Source organism: Lissotriton vulgaris, chromosome 6 (genome assembly GCF_964263255.1).
Source record: "Lissotriton vulgaris chromosome 6, aLisVul1.2, whole genome shotgun sequence".
Classification (NCBI taxonomy): Eukaryota; Metazoa; Chordata; class Amphibia; order Caudata; family Salamandridae; genus Lissotriton; species Lissotriton vulgaris.
This window is the reverse complement of record NC_141694.1, coordinates 1,901,838,209-1,901,852,468: the sequence shown is the minus strand read 5'-3', so window position 1 is coordinate 1,901,852,468 and position 14,260 is coordinate 1,901,838,209. Positions and strand designations below refer to the sequence as shown.

The following is a 14,260-nucleotide window of genomic DNA, read 5'->3' as shown; positions in this document are numbered from 1 at the left end:
TTATCTCTTCCTCACACACCCTGCACACCTCTCAACCTCCCTCACACACCCTGCACACCTCTCTTATCTCTTCCTCACACACCCTGCATACCTCTCTTATCTCTTCCTCCCTCACACTCTGCATACCTCCCTTATCTCTTCCTCCCTCACACTTTGCATACCTCTCTTATCTCTTCCTTACACACCCTGCATACCTCTCTTCCTTACACACCCTGCAAACCTATCTTATCTCTTCCTCACACTCCCTGCATACCTCTCTTATCTCTTCCTCCCTCACACTCTGCATACCTCTCTTATCTCTTCCTCCCTCACACTCTGCATACCTCTCTTATCTCTTCCTCACACACCCTGCACACCTCTCTTCCTCCCTCACACACCCTGCACACCTCTCTTATCTCTTCCTCACACACCCTGCATACCTCTCTTATCTCTTCCTCCCTCACACTCTGCATACCTCTCTTATCTCTTCCTCCCTCACACTTTGCATACCTCTCTTATCTCTTCCTTACACACCCTGCATACCTCTCTTCCTTACACACCCTGCAAACCTATCTTATCTCTTCCTCACACTCCCTGCATACCTCTCTTATCTCTTCCTCCCACACACTCTGCATACCTCTCTTATCTCTTCCTCCCTCACACTCTGCATACCTCTCTTATCTCTTCCTCACACACCCTGCACACCTCTCTTCCTCCCTCACACACCCTGCACACCTCTCTTATCCCTTCCTCACACACCCTGCATACCTCTCTTATCTCTTCCTCCCTCACACTCTGCATACCTCCCTTATCTCTTCCTCCCTCACACTTTGCATACCTCTCTTATCTCTTCCTTACACACCCTGCATACCTCTCTTCCTTACACACCCTGCAAACCTATCTTATCTCTTCCTCACACTCCCTGCATACCTCTCTTATCTCTTCCTCCCTCACACTCTGCATACCTCTCTTATCTCTTCCTCCCTCACACTCTGCATACCTCTCTTATCTCTTCCTCACACACCCTGCACACCTCTCTTCCTCCCTCACACACCCTGCACACCTCTCTTATCTCTTCCTCACACACCCTGCATACCTCTCTTATCTCTTCCTCCCTCACACTCTGCATACCTCTCTTATCTCTTCCTCCCTCACACTTTGCATACCTCTCTTATCTCTTCCTTACACACCCTGCATACCTCTCTTCCTTACACACCCTGCAAACCTATCTTATCTCTTCCTCACACTCCCTGCATACCTCTCTTATCTCTTCCTCCCTCACACTCTGCATACCTCTCTTATCTCTTCCTCCCTCACACTCTGCATACCTCTCTTATCTCTTCCTCACACACCCTGCACACCTCTCTTCCTCCCTCACACACCCTGCACACCTCTCTTATCCCTTCCTCACACACCCTGCATACCTCTCTTATCTCTTCCTCCCTCACACTCTGCATACCTCCCTTATCTCTTCCTCCCTCACACTTTGCATACCTCTCTTATCTCTTCCTTACACACCCTGCATACCTCTCTTCCTTAAACACTCTGCATACCTCTCTTATCTCTTCCTCACACACCCTGCATACCTCTCTTATCTCTTCCTCCCTCACACTCTGCATACCTCTCTTATCTCTTCCTCCCTCACACTCTGCATACCTCTCTTTTATCTTCCTCACACACCCTGCACACCTTTCTTCCTCCCTCCCACACCCTGCACACCTCTCTTATCTCTTCCTCACACACCCTGCATACCTCTCTTATCTCTTCCTCCCTCACACTCTGCATACCTCTCTTATCTCTTCCTCCCTCACACTCTGCATACCTCTCTTATCTCTTCCTCACACACCCTGCACACCTCTCTTCCTCCCTCACACACCCTGCACACGTCTCTTATCTCTTCCTCACACACCCTGCATACCTCTCTTATCTCTTCCTCCCTCACACTCTGCATACCTCTCTTATCTCTTCTTCCCTCACACTTTGCATACCTCTCTTATCTCTTCCTTACACACCCTGCATACCTCTCTTCCTTACACACTCTGCATACCTCTCTTATCTCTTCCTCACACACCCTGCATACCTCTCTTATCTCTTCCTCACACACCCTGCATACCTCTCTTATCTCTTCCTCACACACCCTGCATACCTCTCTTATCTCTTCCTCCCTCACACTCTGCATGCCTCTCTTATCTCTTCCTCCCTCACACTCTGCATACCTCTCTTATCTCCTCCTCCCTCACACCCTGCATACCTCTCTTATCTCTTCCTCACACACCCTGCACACCTCTCTTCCTCCCTCACACACCCTGCACACCTCTCTTATCTCCTCCTCACACACCCTGCATACCTCTCCTATCTCTTCCTCACACACCCTGCATACCTCTCGTATCTCTTTCTCACACACTCTGCATACCTCTTATCTCTTCCTCACACACCCTGCATACCTCTCTTATCTTTTCCTCACACACCCTGCATACCTCTCTTATCTTTTCCTCACACACCCTGCATACCTCTCTTATCTCTTCCTCCCTCACACTCTGCATACCTCTCTTATCTCTTCCTCCCTCACACCCTGCACACCTCTCTTATCTCTTCCTCACACACCCTGCATATCTCTCTTATCTCTTCCTCACACACTCTGCATACCTCTCTTATCTCTTCCTCACACATCCTGCATACCTCTCTTATCTCTTCCTCACACACCCTGCATACCTCTCTTATCTCTTCCTCACACACCCTGCATACCTCTCTTATCTCCTCCTCCCTCACACCCTGCATACCTCTCTTATCTCTTCCTCCCTCACACTCTGCATACCTCTCTTATCTCTTCCTCACACACCCTGCACACCTCTCTTATCTCTTCCTCACACACCCTGCATACCTCTCTTATCTCTTCCTCAAACACCCTGCATACCTCTCTTATCTCTTCCTCACACACCCTGCATACCTCTCTTATCTCTTCCTCACACACCCTGCATACCTCTTTTATCTCTTCCTCCCTCACACTCTGCATACCTCTCTTATCTCTTCTTCCCTCACACCCTGCATACCTCTCTTATCTCTTCCTCCCTCACACTCTGCATACCTCTCTTATCTCTTCCTCACACACCCTGCACACCTCTCTTCCTCCCTCACACACCCTGCACACCTCTCTTATCTCTTCCTCACACACCCTGCATACCTCTCTTATCTCTTCCTCACACACCCTGCATACCTCTCCTATCTCTTCCTCTCACACCCCGCATACCTCTCTTATCTCTTCCTCACACACCCTGCATACCTCTCTTATCTCTTCCTCACACACCCTGCATACCTCTCTTATCACTTCCTCACACACTCTGCATACTTCTCTTCCTTACACACCCTACATACCTCTCTTATCTCTTCCTCACACACCCTGCATACCTCTCTTCCTTACACACCCTGCATACCTCTCTTCCTTACACACCCTGCATACCTCTCTTATCTCTTCCTCACACACCCTGCATACATCTCTTATCTCTTCCTCACACACCCTGCATACCTCTTCCTCACACACCCTGCCCACCTCTCTTTTCTCATCCTCACACACCCAGCATACATCTCTTATCTCTTCCTCACACACCCTGCATACCTCTCCTATCTCTTCCTCACACACCCTGCATACCTCTCTTATCTCTTCCTCACACACCCTGCATACCTCTCCTATCTCTTCCTCTCACACCCCGCATACCTCTCTTATCTCTTCCTCACACACCCTGCATACCTCTCTTATCTCTTCCTCACACACCCTGCATACCTCTCTTATCTCTTCCTCACACACCCTGCATACCTCTCCTATCTCTTCCTCTCACACCCTGCATACCTCTCTTATCTCTTCCTCACACACCCTGCATACCTCTCTTATCTCTTCCTCACACACCCTGCATACCTCTCTTATCACTTCCTCACACCCCCTGCATACCTCTCTTCCTTACACACCCTACATACCTCTCTTATCTCTTCCTCACACACCCTGCATACCTCTCTTCCTTACACACCCTGCATACCTCTCTTCCTTACACACCCTGCATACCTCTCTTATCTCTTCCTCACACACCCTGCATACATCTCTTATCTCTTCCTCACACACCCTGCATACCTCTCGTACCTCTTCCTTACACACCCTGCCCACCTCTCTTCCTTACACACCCTGCATACCTCTCTTATCTCTTCCTCACACAGCCTGCATACCTCTCCTATCTCTTCCTCTCACACCCTGCATAGCTCTCTTATCTCTTCCTCACACACCCTGCATACCTCTCTTATCTCTTCCTCACACACCCTGCATACATCTCTTATCTCTTCCTCACACACCCTGCATACCTCTCTTCCTTACACACCCTGCATACCTCTCTTATCTCTTCCTCACACACCCTGCATACCTCTCTTATCTCTTCCTCCCTCACACTCTGCATACCTCCCTTATCTCTTCCTCCCTCACACTTTGCATACCTCTCTTATCTCTTCCTTACACACCCTGCATACCTCTCTTCCTTACACACTCTGCATACCTCTCTTATCTCTTCCTCACACACCCTGCATACCTCTCTTATCTCTTCCTCCCTCACACTCTGCATACCTCTCTTATCTCTTCCTCCCTCACACTCTGCATACCTCTCTTTTATCTTCCTCACACACCCTGCACACCTCTCTTCCTCCCTCACACACCCTGCACACCTCTCTTATCTCTTCCTCACACACCCTGCATACCTCTCTTATCTCTTCCTCCCTCACACTCTGCATACCTCTCTTATCTCTTCCTCCCTCACACTCTGCATACCTCTCTTATCTCTTCCTCACACACCCTGCACACCTCTCTTCCTCCCTCACACACCCTGCACACCTCTCTTATCTCTTCCTCACACACCCTGCATACCTCTCTTACCTCTTCCTCCCTCACACTCTGCATACCTCTCTTATCTCTTCCTCCCTCACACTTTGAATACCTCTCTTATCTCTTCCTTACACACCCTGCATACCTCTCTTCCTTACACACTCTGCATACCTCTCTTATCTCTTCCTCACACACCCTGCATACCTCTCTTATCTCTTCCTCACACACCCTGCATACCTCTCCTATCTCTTCCTCACACACCCTGCATACCTCTCTTATCTCTTCCTCCCTCACACTCTGCATGCCTCTCTTATCTCTTCCTCCCTCACACTCTGCATACCTCTCTTATCTCCTCCTCCCTCACACCCTGCATACCTCTCTTATCTCTTCCTCACACACCTTGCACATCTCTCTTCCTCCCTCACACACCCTGCACACCTCTCTTATCTCCTCCTCACACACCCTGCATACCTCTCCTATCTCTTCCTCACACTCCCTGCATACCTATCGTATCTCTTCCTCACACACTCTGCATACCTCTCTTATCTCTTCCTCACACACCCTGCATACCTCTCTTATCTCTTCCTCACACACCCTGCATACCTCTCTTATCTTTTCCTCACACACCCTGCATACCTCTCTTATCTCTTCCTCCCTCACACTCTGCATACCTCTCTTATCTCTTCCTCCCTCACACTCTGCATACCTCTCTTATCTCTTCCTCACACACCCTGCACACCTCTCTTATCTCTTCCTCACACACCCTGCATACCTCTCTTATCTCTTCCTCACACACTCTGCATACCTCTCTTATCTCTTCCTCACACACCCTGCATACCTCTCTTATCTCTTCCTCACACACCCTGCATACCTCTCTTATCTCTTCCTCACACACCCTGCATACCTCTCTTATCTCCTCCTCCCTCACACCCTGCATACCTCTTATCTCTTCCTCCCTCACACTCTGCATACCTCTCTTATCTCTTCCTCACACACCCTGCACACCTCTCTTATCTCTTCCTCACACACCCTGCATACCTCTCTTATCTCTTCCTCAAACACCCTGCATACCTCTCTTATCTCTTCCTCACACACCCTGCATACCTCTCTTATCTCTTCCTCACACACCCTGCATACCTCTCTTATCTCTTCCTCCCTCACACTCTGCATACCTCTCTTATCTCTTCTTCCCTCACACCCTGCATACCTCTCTTATCTCTTCCTCCCTCACACTCTGCATACCTCTCTTATCTCTTCCTCACACACCCTGCACACCTCTCTTCCTCCCTCACACACCCTGCACACCTCTCTTATCTCTTCCTCACACACCCTGCATACCTCTCTTATCTCTTCCTCACACACCCTGCATACCTCTCCTATCTCTTCCTCACACACCCTGCATACCTCTCCTATCTCTTCCTCTCACACCCCGCATACCTCTATTATCTCTTCCTCACACACCCTGCATACCTCTCTTATCTCTTCCTCACACACCCTGCATACCTCTCTTATCACTTCCTCACACACCCTGCATACCTCTCTTCCTTACACACCCTACATACCTCTCTTATCTCTTCCTCACACACCCTGCATACCTCTCTTCCTTACACACCCTGCATACCTCTCTTCCTTACACACCCTGCATACCTCTCTTATCTCTTCCTCACACACCCTGCATACATCTCTTATCTCTTCCTCACACACCCTGCATACCTCTCGTACCTCTTCCTCACACACCCTGCCCACCTCTCTTTTCTCATCCTCACACACCCTGCATACATCTCTTATCTCTTCCTCACACACCCTGCATACCTCTCCTATCTCTTCCTCACACACCCTGCATACCTCTCTTATCTCTTCCTCACACACCCTGCATACCTCTCTTATCTCTTCCTCACACACCCTGCATACCTCTCGTACCTCTTCCTCACACACCCTGCCCACCTCTCTTTTCTCATCCTCACACACCCTGCATACATCTCTTATCTCTTCCTCACACACCCTGCATACCTCTCTTATCACTTCCTCACACACCCTGCATACCTCTCTTCCTTACACACCCTACATACCTCTCTTATCTCTTCCTCACACACCCTGCATACCTCTCTTCCTTACACACCCTGCATACCTCTCTTCCTTACACACCCTGCATACCTCTCTTATCTCTTCCTCACACACCCTGCATACATCTCTTATCTCTTCCTCACACACCCTGCATACCTCTCGTACCTCTTCCTCACACACCCTGCCCACCTCTCTTCCTTACACACCCTGCATACCTCTCTTATCTCTTCCTCACACAGCCTGCATACCTCTCCTATCTCTTCCTCTCACACCCTGCATACCTCTCTTATCTCTTCCTCACACACCCTGCACACCTCTCTTATCTCTTCCTCACACACCCTGCATACATCTCTTATCTCTTCCTCACACACCCTGCATACCTCTCTTCCTTACACACCCTGCATACCTCTCTTATCTCTTCCTCACACACCCTGCATACCTCTCTTATCTCTTCCTCCCTCACACTCTGCATACCTCCCTTATCTCTTCCTCCCTCACACTTTGCATACCTCTCTTATCTCTTCCTTACACACCCTGCATACCTCTCTTCCTTACACACTCTGTATACCTCTCTTATATCTTCCTCACACACCCTGCATACCTCTCTTATCTCTTCCTCCCTCACACTCTGCATACCTCTCTTATCTCTTCCTCCCTCACACTCTGCATACCTCTCTTTTATCTTCCTCACACACCCTGCACACCTCTCTTCCTCCCTCACACACCCTGCACACCTCTCTTATCTCTTCCTCACACACCCTGCATACCTCTCTTATCTCTTCCTCCCTCACACTCTGCATAACTCTCTTATCTCTTCCTCCCTCACACTCTGCATACCTCTCTTATCTCTTCCTCACACACCCTGCACACCTCTCTTCCTCCCTCACACACCCTGCACACCTCTCTTATCTCTTCCTCACACACCCTGCATACCTCTCTTACCTCTTCCTCCCTCACACTCTGCATACCTCTCTTATCTCTTCCTCCCTCACACTTTGCATACCTCTCTTATCTCTTCCTTACACACCCTGCATACCTTTCTTCCTTACACACTCTGCATACCTCTCTTATCTCTTCCTCACACACCCTGCATACCTCTCTTATCTCTTCCTCACACACCCTGCATACCTCTCCTATCTCTTCCTCACACACCCTGCATACCTCTCTTATCTCTTCCTCCCTCACACTCTGCATGCCTCTCTTATCTCTTCCTCCCTCACACTCTGCATACCTCTCTTATCTCCTCCTCCCTCACACCCTGCATACCTCTCTTATCTCTTCCTCACACACCCTGCACATCTCTCTTCCTCCCTCACACACCCTGCACACCTCTCTTATCTCCTCCTCACACACCCTGCATACCTCTCCTATCTCTTCCTCACACACCCTGCATACCTCTCGTATCTCTTCCTCACACACTCTGCATACCTCTCTTATCTCTTCCTCACACACCCTGCATACCTCTCTTATCTCTTCCTCACACACCCTGCATACCTCTCTTATCTTTTCCTCACACACCCTGCATACCTCTCTTATCTCTTCCTCCCTCACACTCTGCATACCTCTCTTATCTCTTCCTCCCTCACACTCTGCATACCTCTCTTATCTCTTCCTCACACACCCTGCACACCTCTCTTATCTCTTCCTCACACACCCTGCATACCTCTCTTATCTCTTCCTCACACACTCTGCATACCTCTCTTATCTCTTCCTCACACACCCTGCATACCTCTCTTATCTCTTCCTCACACACCCTGCATACCTCTCTTATCTCTTCCTCACACACCCTGCATACCTCTCTTATCTCCTCCTCCCTCACACCCTGCATACCTCTTATCTCTTCCTCCCTCACACTCTGCATACCTCTCTTATCTCTTCCTCACACACCCTGCACACCTCTCTTATCTCTTCCTCACACACCCTGCATACCTCTCTTATCTCTTCCTCAAACACCCTGCATACCTCTCTTATCTCTTCCTCATACACCCTGCATACCTCTCTTATCTCTTCCTCACACACCCTGCATACCTCTCTTATCTCTTCCTCCCTCACACTCTGCATACCTCTCTTATCTCTTCTTCCCTCACACCCTGCATACCTCTCTTATCTCTTCCTCCCTCACACTCTGCATACCTCTCTTATCTCTTCGTCACACACCCTGCACACCTCTCTTCCTCCCTCACACACCCTGCACACCTCTCTTATCTCTTCCTCACACACCCTGCATACCTCTCTTATCTCTTCCTCACACACCCTGCATACCTCTCCTATCTCTTCCTCACACACCCTGCATACCTCTCCTATCTCTTCCTCTCACACCCCGCATACCTCTCTTATCTCTTCCTCACACACCCTGCATACCTCTCTTATCTCTTCCTCACACACCCTGCATACCTCTCTTATCACTTCCTCACACACCCTGCATACCTCTCTTCCTTACACACCCTACATACCTCTCTTATCTCTTCCTCACACACCCTGCATACCTCTCTTCCTTACACACCCTGCATACCTCTCTTCCTTACACACCCTGCATACCTCTCTTATCTCTTCCTCACACACCCTGCATACATCTCTTATCTCTTCCTCACACACCCTGCATACCTCTCGTACCTCTTCCTCACACACCCTGCCCACCTCTCTTTTCTCATCCTCACACACCCTGCATACATCTCTTATCTCTTCCTCACACACCCTGCATACCTCTCCTATCTCTTCCTCACACACCCTGCATACCTCTCTTATCTCTTCCTCACACACCCTGCATACCTCTCCTATCTCTTCCTCTCACACCCTGCATACATCTCTTATCTCTTCCTCACACACCCTGCATACCTCTCTTATCTCTTCCTCACACACCCTGCATACCTCTCTTATCTCTTCCTCACACACCCTGCATACCTCTCCTATCTCTTCCTCTCACACCCTGCATACCTCTCTTATCTCTTCCTCACACACCCTGCATACCTCTCTTATCTCTTCCTCACACACCCTGCATACCTCTCTTATCACTTCCTCACACACCCTGCATACCTCTCTTCCTTACACACCCTACATACCTCTCTTATCTCTTCCTCACACACCCTGCATACCTCTCTTCCTTACACACCCTGCATACCTCTCTTCCTTACACACCCTGCATACCTCTCTTATCTCTTCCTCACACACCCTGCATACATCTCTTATCTCTTCCTCACACACCCTGCATACCTCTCGTACCTCTTCCTCACACACCCTGCCCACCTCTCTTCCTTACACACCCTGCATACCTCTCTTATCTCTTCCTCACACAGCCTGCATACCTCTCCTATCTCTTCCTCTCACACCCTGCATACCTCTTATCTCTTCCTCACACACCCTGCATACCTCTCTTATCTCTTCCTCACACACCCTGCATACATCTCTTATCTCTTCCTCACACACCCTGCATACCTCTCTTCCTTACACACCCTGCATACCTCTCTTATCTCTTCCTCACACAGCCTACATACCTCTCTTATCTCTTCCTCACACAGCCTACATACCTCTCTCTCTGATCTCTTCCTCACCACGCTAAGGCTCATTAATGATCCATCCATGTCCCATAATTCTATGCCCAGGTCCCATTAATGCTGTGCCCTGGTCCCATTAATACTGTACCCATTTCCATTAATGCTGTGCTCATGTCCCACTGCAGCTGATTGTGTCTTTGAGACAGAAGAAAGTGAAGAGAAATTTCAAGGCTCACTAAGATTCATTAATGATCCATCTAGGTCCCATTAATACTGTGCCTAAGTCCCATTCATGCGGTACTCATGTCCCATTAATGCTTTTCCTATGTCCCATTAGTGCTGTGCCCAGGTTCTATCAATGTTGAGCCCAGGCCCCTTTAATACTGTGCCCAGGTCCCATTAATGCGGTACTCATGTCCCATTAATGCTGTTCCTATGTCCCATTAGTGCTGTGCCCAGGTGCCATTAATGCTGTGCCCAGGTTCTATCAATGTTGAGCCCGGGTCCCTTTAATGCTGTGCTCGGGTCCCATTAATGCTGTTCCCAGGTCTCACTGCAGCTGAATGTGTATTTGAGACAAAAGAAAGTGACTAGAGTTGTCGGGGCTCCTCAAGATCCATTAATGATTGTTCCATGTCCCATTAATGCAGTGCCCAATTTCCGTTAATCCTGTGTCCTTGTTCCATTAATGCTCTGTCCATGCCCCATGAATGTTGGTCCACGTCCCATCAATGCTGTGCCTGTGTCCCATTAATGCTTTGCCCATGTACCTTTATTGCTTTGCCTTTGTCACATTATTGCTGTTGCCTGGTAGCATTAATGCTGTGTCCTGGTCCCACTAATGCTGTGCTCAGGTCCCATTAATGCTGTGCCTATGTCACATTAATTCTGTGCCTATGTCACATTAATGCTGTGCCCAGGTCCCACTGTAGACGATTGTGTCTTTGAGACAGAAGAAAGTGAATAGAGATGTAGGGCTCGCCAAGATTCATTAATAATACGACCCATGTTGCATTAATGCAGCCAATGTCCAATTAGTGCTGTGCTGAGGTCCCATCAATGCTGTGACTATGTCCCATCAATGCTGTGCCAAGGTCCCATTAATCATGCACCCTTTTTCCATTAATAATCTCCCTATGCCCCATGACTTCTGTCCTATGTCCCAATAATGCTGAGCTCATGTCCCATTAATGTTGTACCCTGGTCCTATCAATGCTGCACCTATTTCTATTAATGCTGTGCTTATGTCCCATTAATGCTGTGTCCATGTCCCACTGCTCATCAAGATCAATTTATGATTATTCCACTAATGCTGTGCCTATGTCCCATTCCTCCTGTGCCTAGGTTCCATTAATGCTGTGCCGAGTTCGCACTGCAGCCTATTGTGTCTTTGAGTCAGAAGATAGAAAGTGAAGGGAGATGCCAGGGCTCACCAAGAAAAATTAGTGATGTGGCCATGTCCCATTAATGCTGTGCCCAGGTCCCACTGTAGTCAATTGTGTCTTTGAGGCAGAAAAAGTGAAGAGAGATGTCAGGGCTCATAAAGATCAATTAATGATTTGTCCACATCCCATTAATGCTGTGCCTATGTCCCATTAACCCTGTGCCTAGGTTCCATGAAGGCTGTGCCCAGGTCCCACTGCAGCCTATTGTGACTTTGAGACAGAAGAAAGAATATTTCATGATGTGGCCATGTCCCATTAATGCTGTGACCATGTCCCATTAATGCTGTGCTCAGGTCCCACTGCAGCCTATTGTGTCTTTGAGACAGAAGAAAGAAAGTGAAGGGAGATGCCATGGCTCACCAATAATAGATAGTGATGTGGCCATGTCCCATTAAAGCTGTGACCATGTCTGATTAAAGCTGTACATGTGTCTCATTAATGCTGTGTCCAATTAACATGGTGCCCAGGTCCCACTGCAAACGATTGTGTCTTTGAGACATAAAAGGTGAAGAGAGATGTCAGCGCTCTCCAAGATTCATTAATGAAGTGGCCGTGGCTCTTTACCACGCTGTCCTTGTCACATTAGACCTTCCTCCTCTGAGGTAGAAAGCGGTGCAGCAAGATGTCAGGCATCACCTAGGTCCATTAATTGTGGCTTATGTCTCATGAGTGCTTTACTCATGCCCCGTTAATGCTGTACCCAAGTTCCTCGTCATTCGATTCCTCCTTTGAGGCAGAAACCAGTGCAATTGATTGACAGGGCGCTCCGAAGCCTATTATGGATGTTTCATTGCCCCACTAATGCTATTGCTGTGTCTCAATACTGCCTGTTTCAGTGTCCCATTAATGCTGCCCCAGTCCCATTAATGACATCCAAGGTCTCATTAATGCTGTGCCCATGTCTGATTAAAGCTGTGCATGTGTCCCAATAATGCTGTCACCATATCCCATTAATGCTCTGCTCAGGTCCCACTGCATCCTATTGTGTCTTTGAGACAGAAGAAAGAAAGTGAAGGGAGATACCAGGGCTCACCAATAATAGATAATGATGTGGCCATGTCCCATTAATGCTGTGACATGTCCCATTAATGCTCTGCTCAGGTCCCTCTGCAGCCTATTGTGTCTTTGAGACAGAAGAAAGAAAGTGAAGGGAGATGCCAGGGCTCACCAAGAATAATTCATGATGTGGCCATGTCCCATTAATGCTGTGACCATGTCCCATTAATGCTGTGCTCAGGTCCCACTGCAATCTATTGTGTCTTTGAGACAGAAGAAAGAAAGTCAAGGGAGATGCCAGGGCCCATCAAGAATATTTAATGCTGTGCATATGTCCCAATAATGCTGTGACCATGTCCCATTAATGCTGTGCTCAGGTCCCATTGCATCCTATTATGTCTTTGAGACAGAAGAAAGAAAGTGAAGGGAGATGCCAGGGCTCACCAAGAATAATTCATGATGTGGCCATGTCCCATTAATGCTGTGACCATGTCCCATTAATGCTGTGCTCAGGTCCCACTGCAATCTATTGTGTCTTTGAGACAGAAGAAAGAAATTCAAGGGAGATGCCAGGGCTCATCAAGAATAATTCATGATGTGGCCATGCCCCATTAATGCTGTGACCATGTCCCATTAATGCTGTGCTCAGGTCCCATTGCATCCTATTATGTCTTTGAGACAGAAGAAAGAAAGTGAAGGGAGATGCCAGGGCTCATCAAGAATAATTAATGATGTCGCCATATCCCATTAATGCTGTGACCATGTCCCATTAATGCTGTGCTCAGGTCCCACTGCAGCCTATTGTGTCTTTGAGACAGAAGAAAGAAAGTGAAGGGAGATGCCAGGGCTCACCAAGAATAATTCATGATGTGGCCATGTCCCATTAATGCTGTGACCATGTCCCATTAATGCTGTGCTCAGGTCCCACTGCAATCTATTGTGTCTTTGAGACAGAAGAAAGAAAGTCAAGGGAGATGCCATGGCTCACCAATAATAGATAGTGATGTGGCCATGTCCCATTAAAGCTGTGACCATGTCTGATTAAAGCTGTACATGTGTCTCATTAATGCTGTGTCCAATTAACATGGTGCCCAGGTCCCACTGCAAACGATTGTGTCTTTGAGACATAAAAGGTGAAGAGAGATGTCAGCGCTCTCCAAGATTCATTAATGAAGTGGCCGTGGCTCTTTCCCGCGCTGTCCTTGTCACATTAGACCTTCCTCCTCTGAGGTAGAAAGCGGTGCAGCAAGATGTCAGGCATCACCTAGGTCCATTAATTGTGGCTTATGTCTCATGAGTGCTTTACTCATGCCCCGTTAATGCTGTACCCAAGTTCCTCGTCATTCGATTCCTCCTTTGAGGCAGAAACCAGTGCAATTGATTGACAGGGCGCTCCGAAGCCTATTATGGATGTTTCATTGCCCCACTAA

General features: G+C 48.4%; 1 protein-coding gene across 3 annotated transcripts in view; it reads left to right on the top strand.

Moving 5' to 3' along the window:
- Nucleotides 1-14,260, top strand: part of LOC147709849 (NACHT, LRR and PYD domains-containing protein 3-like) — a 242,536-nt gene that overhangs the window by 2,005 nt on the left and 226,271 nt on the right. The gene's annotated exons all lie outside the window — the stretch shown is intronic.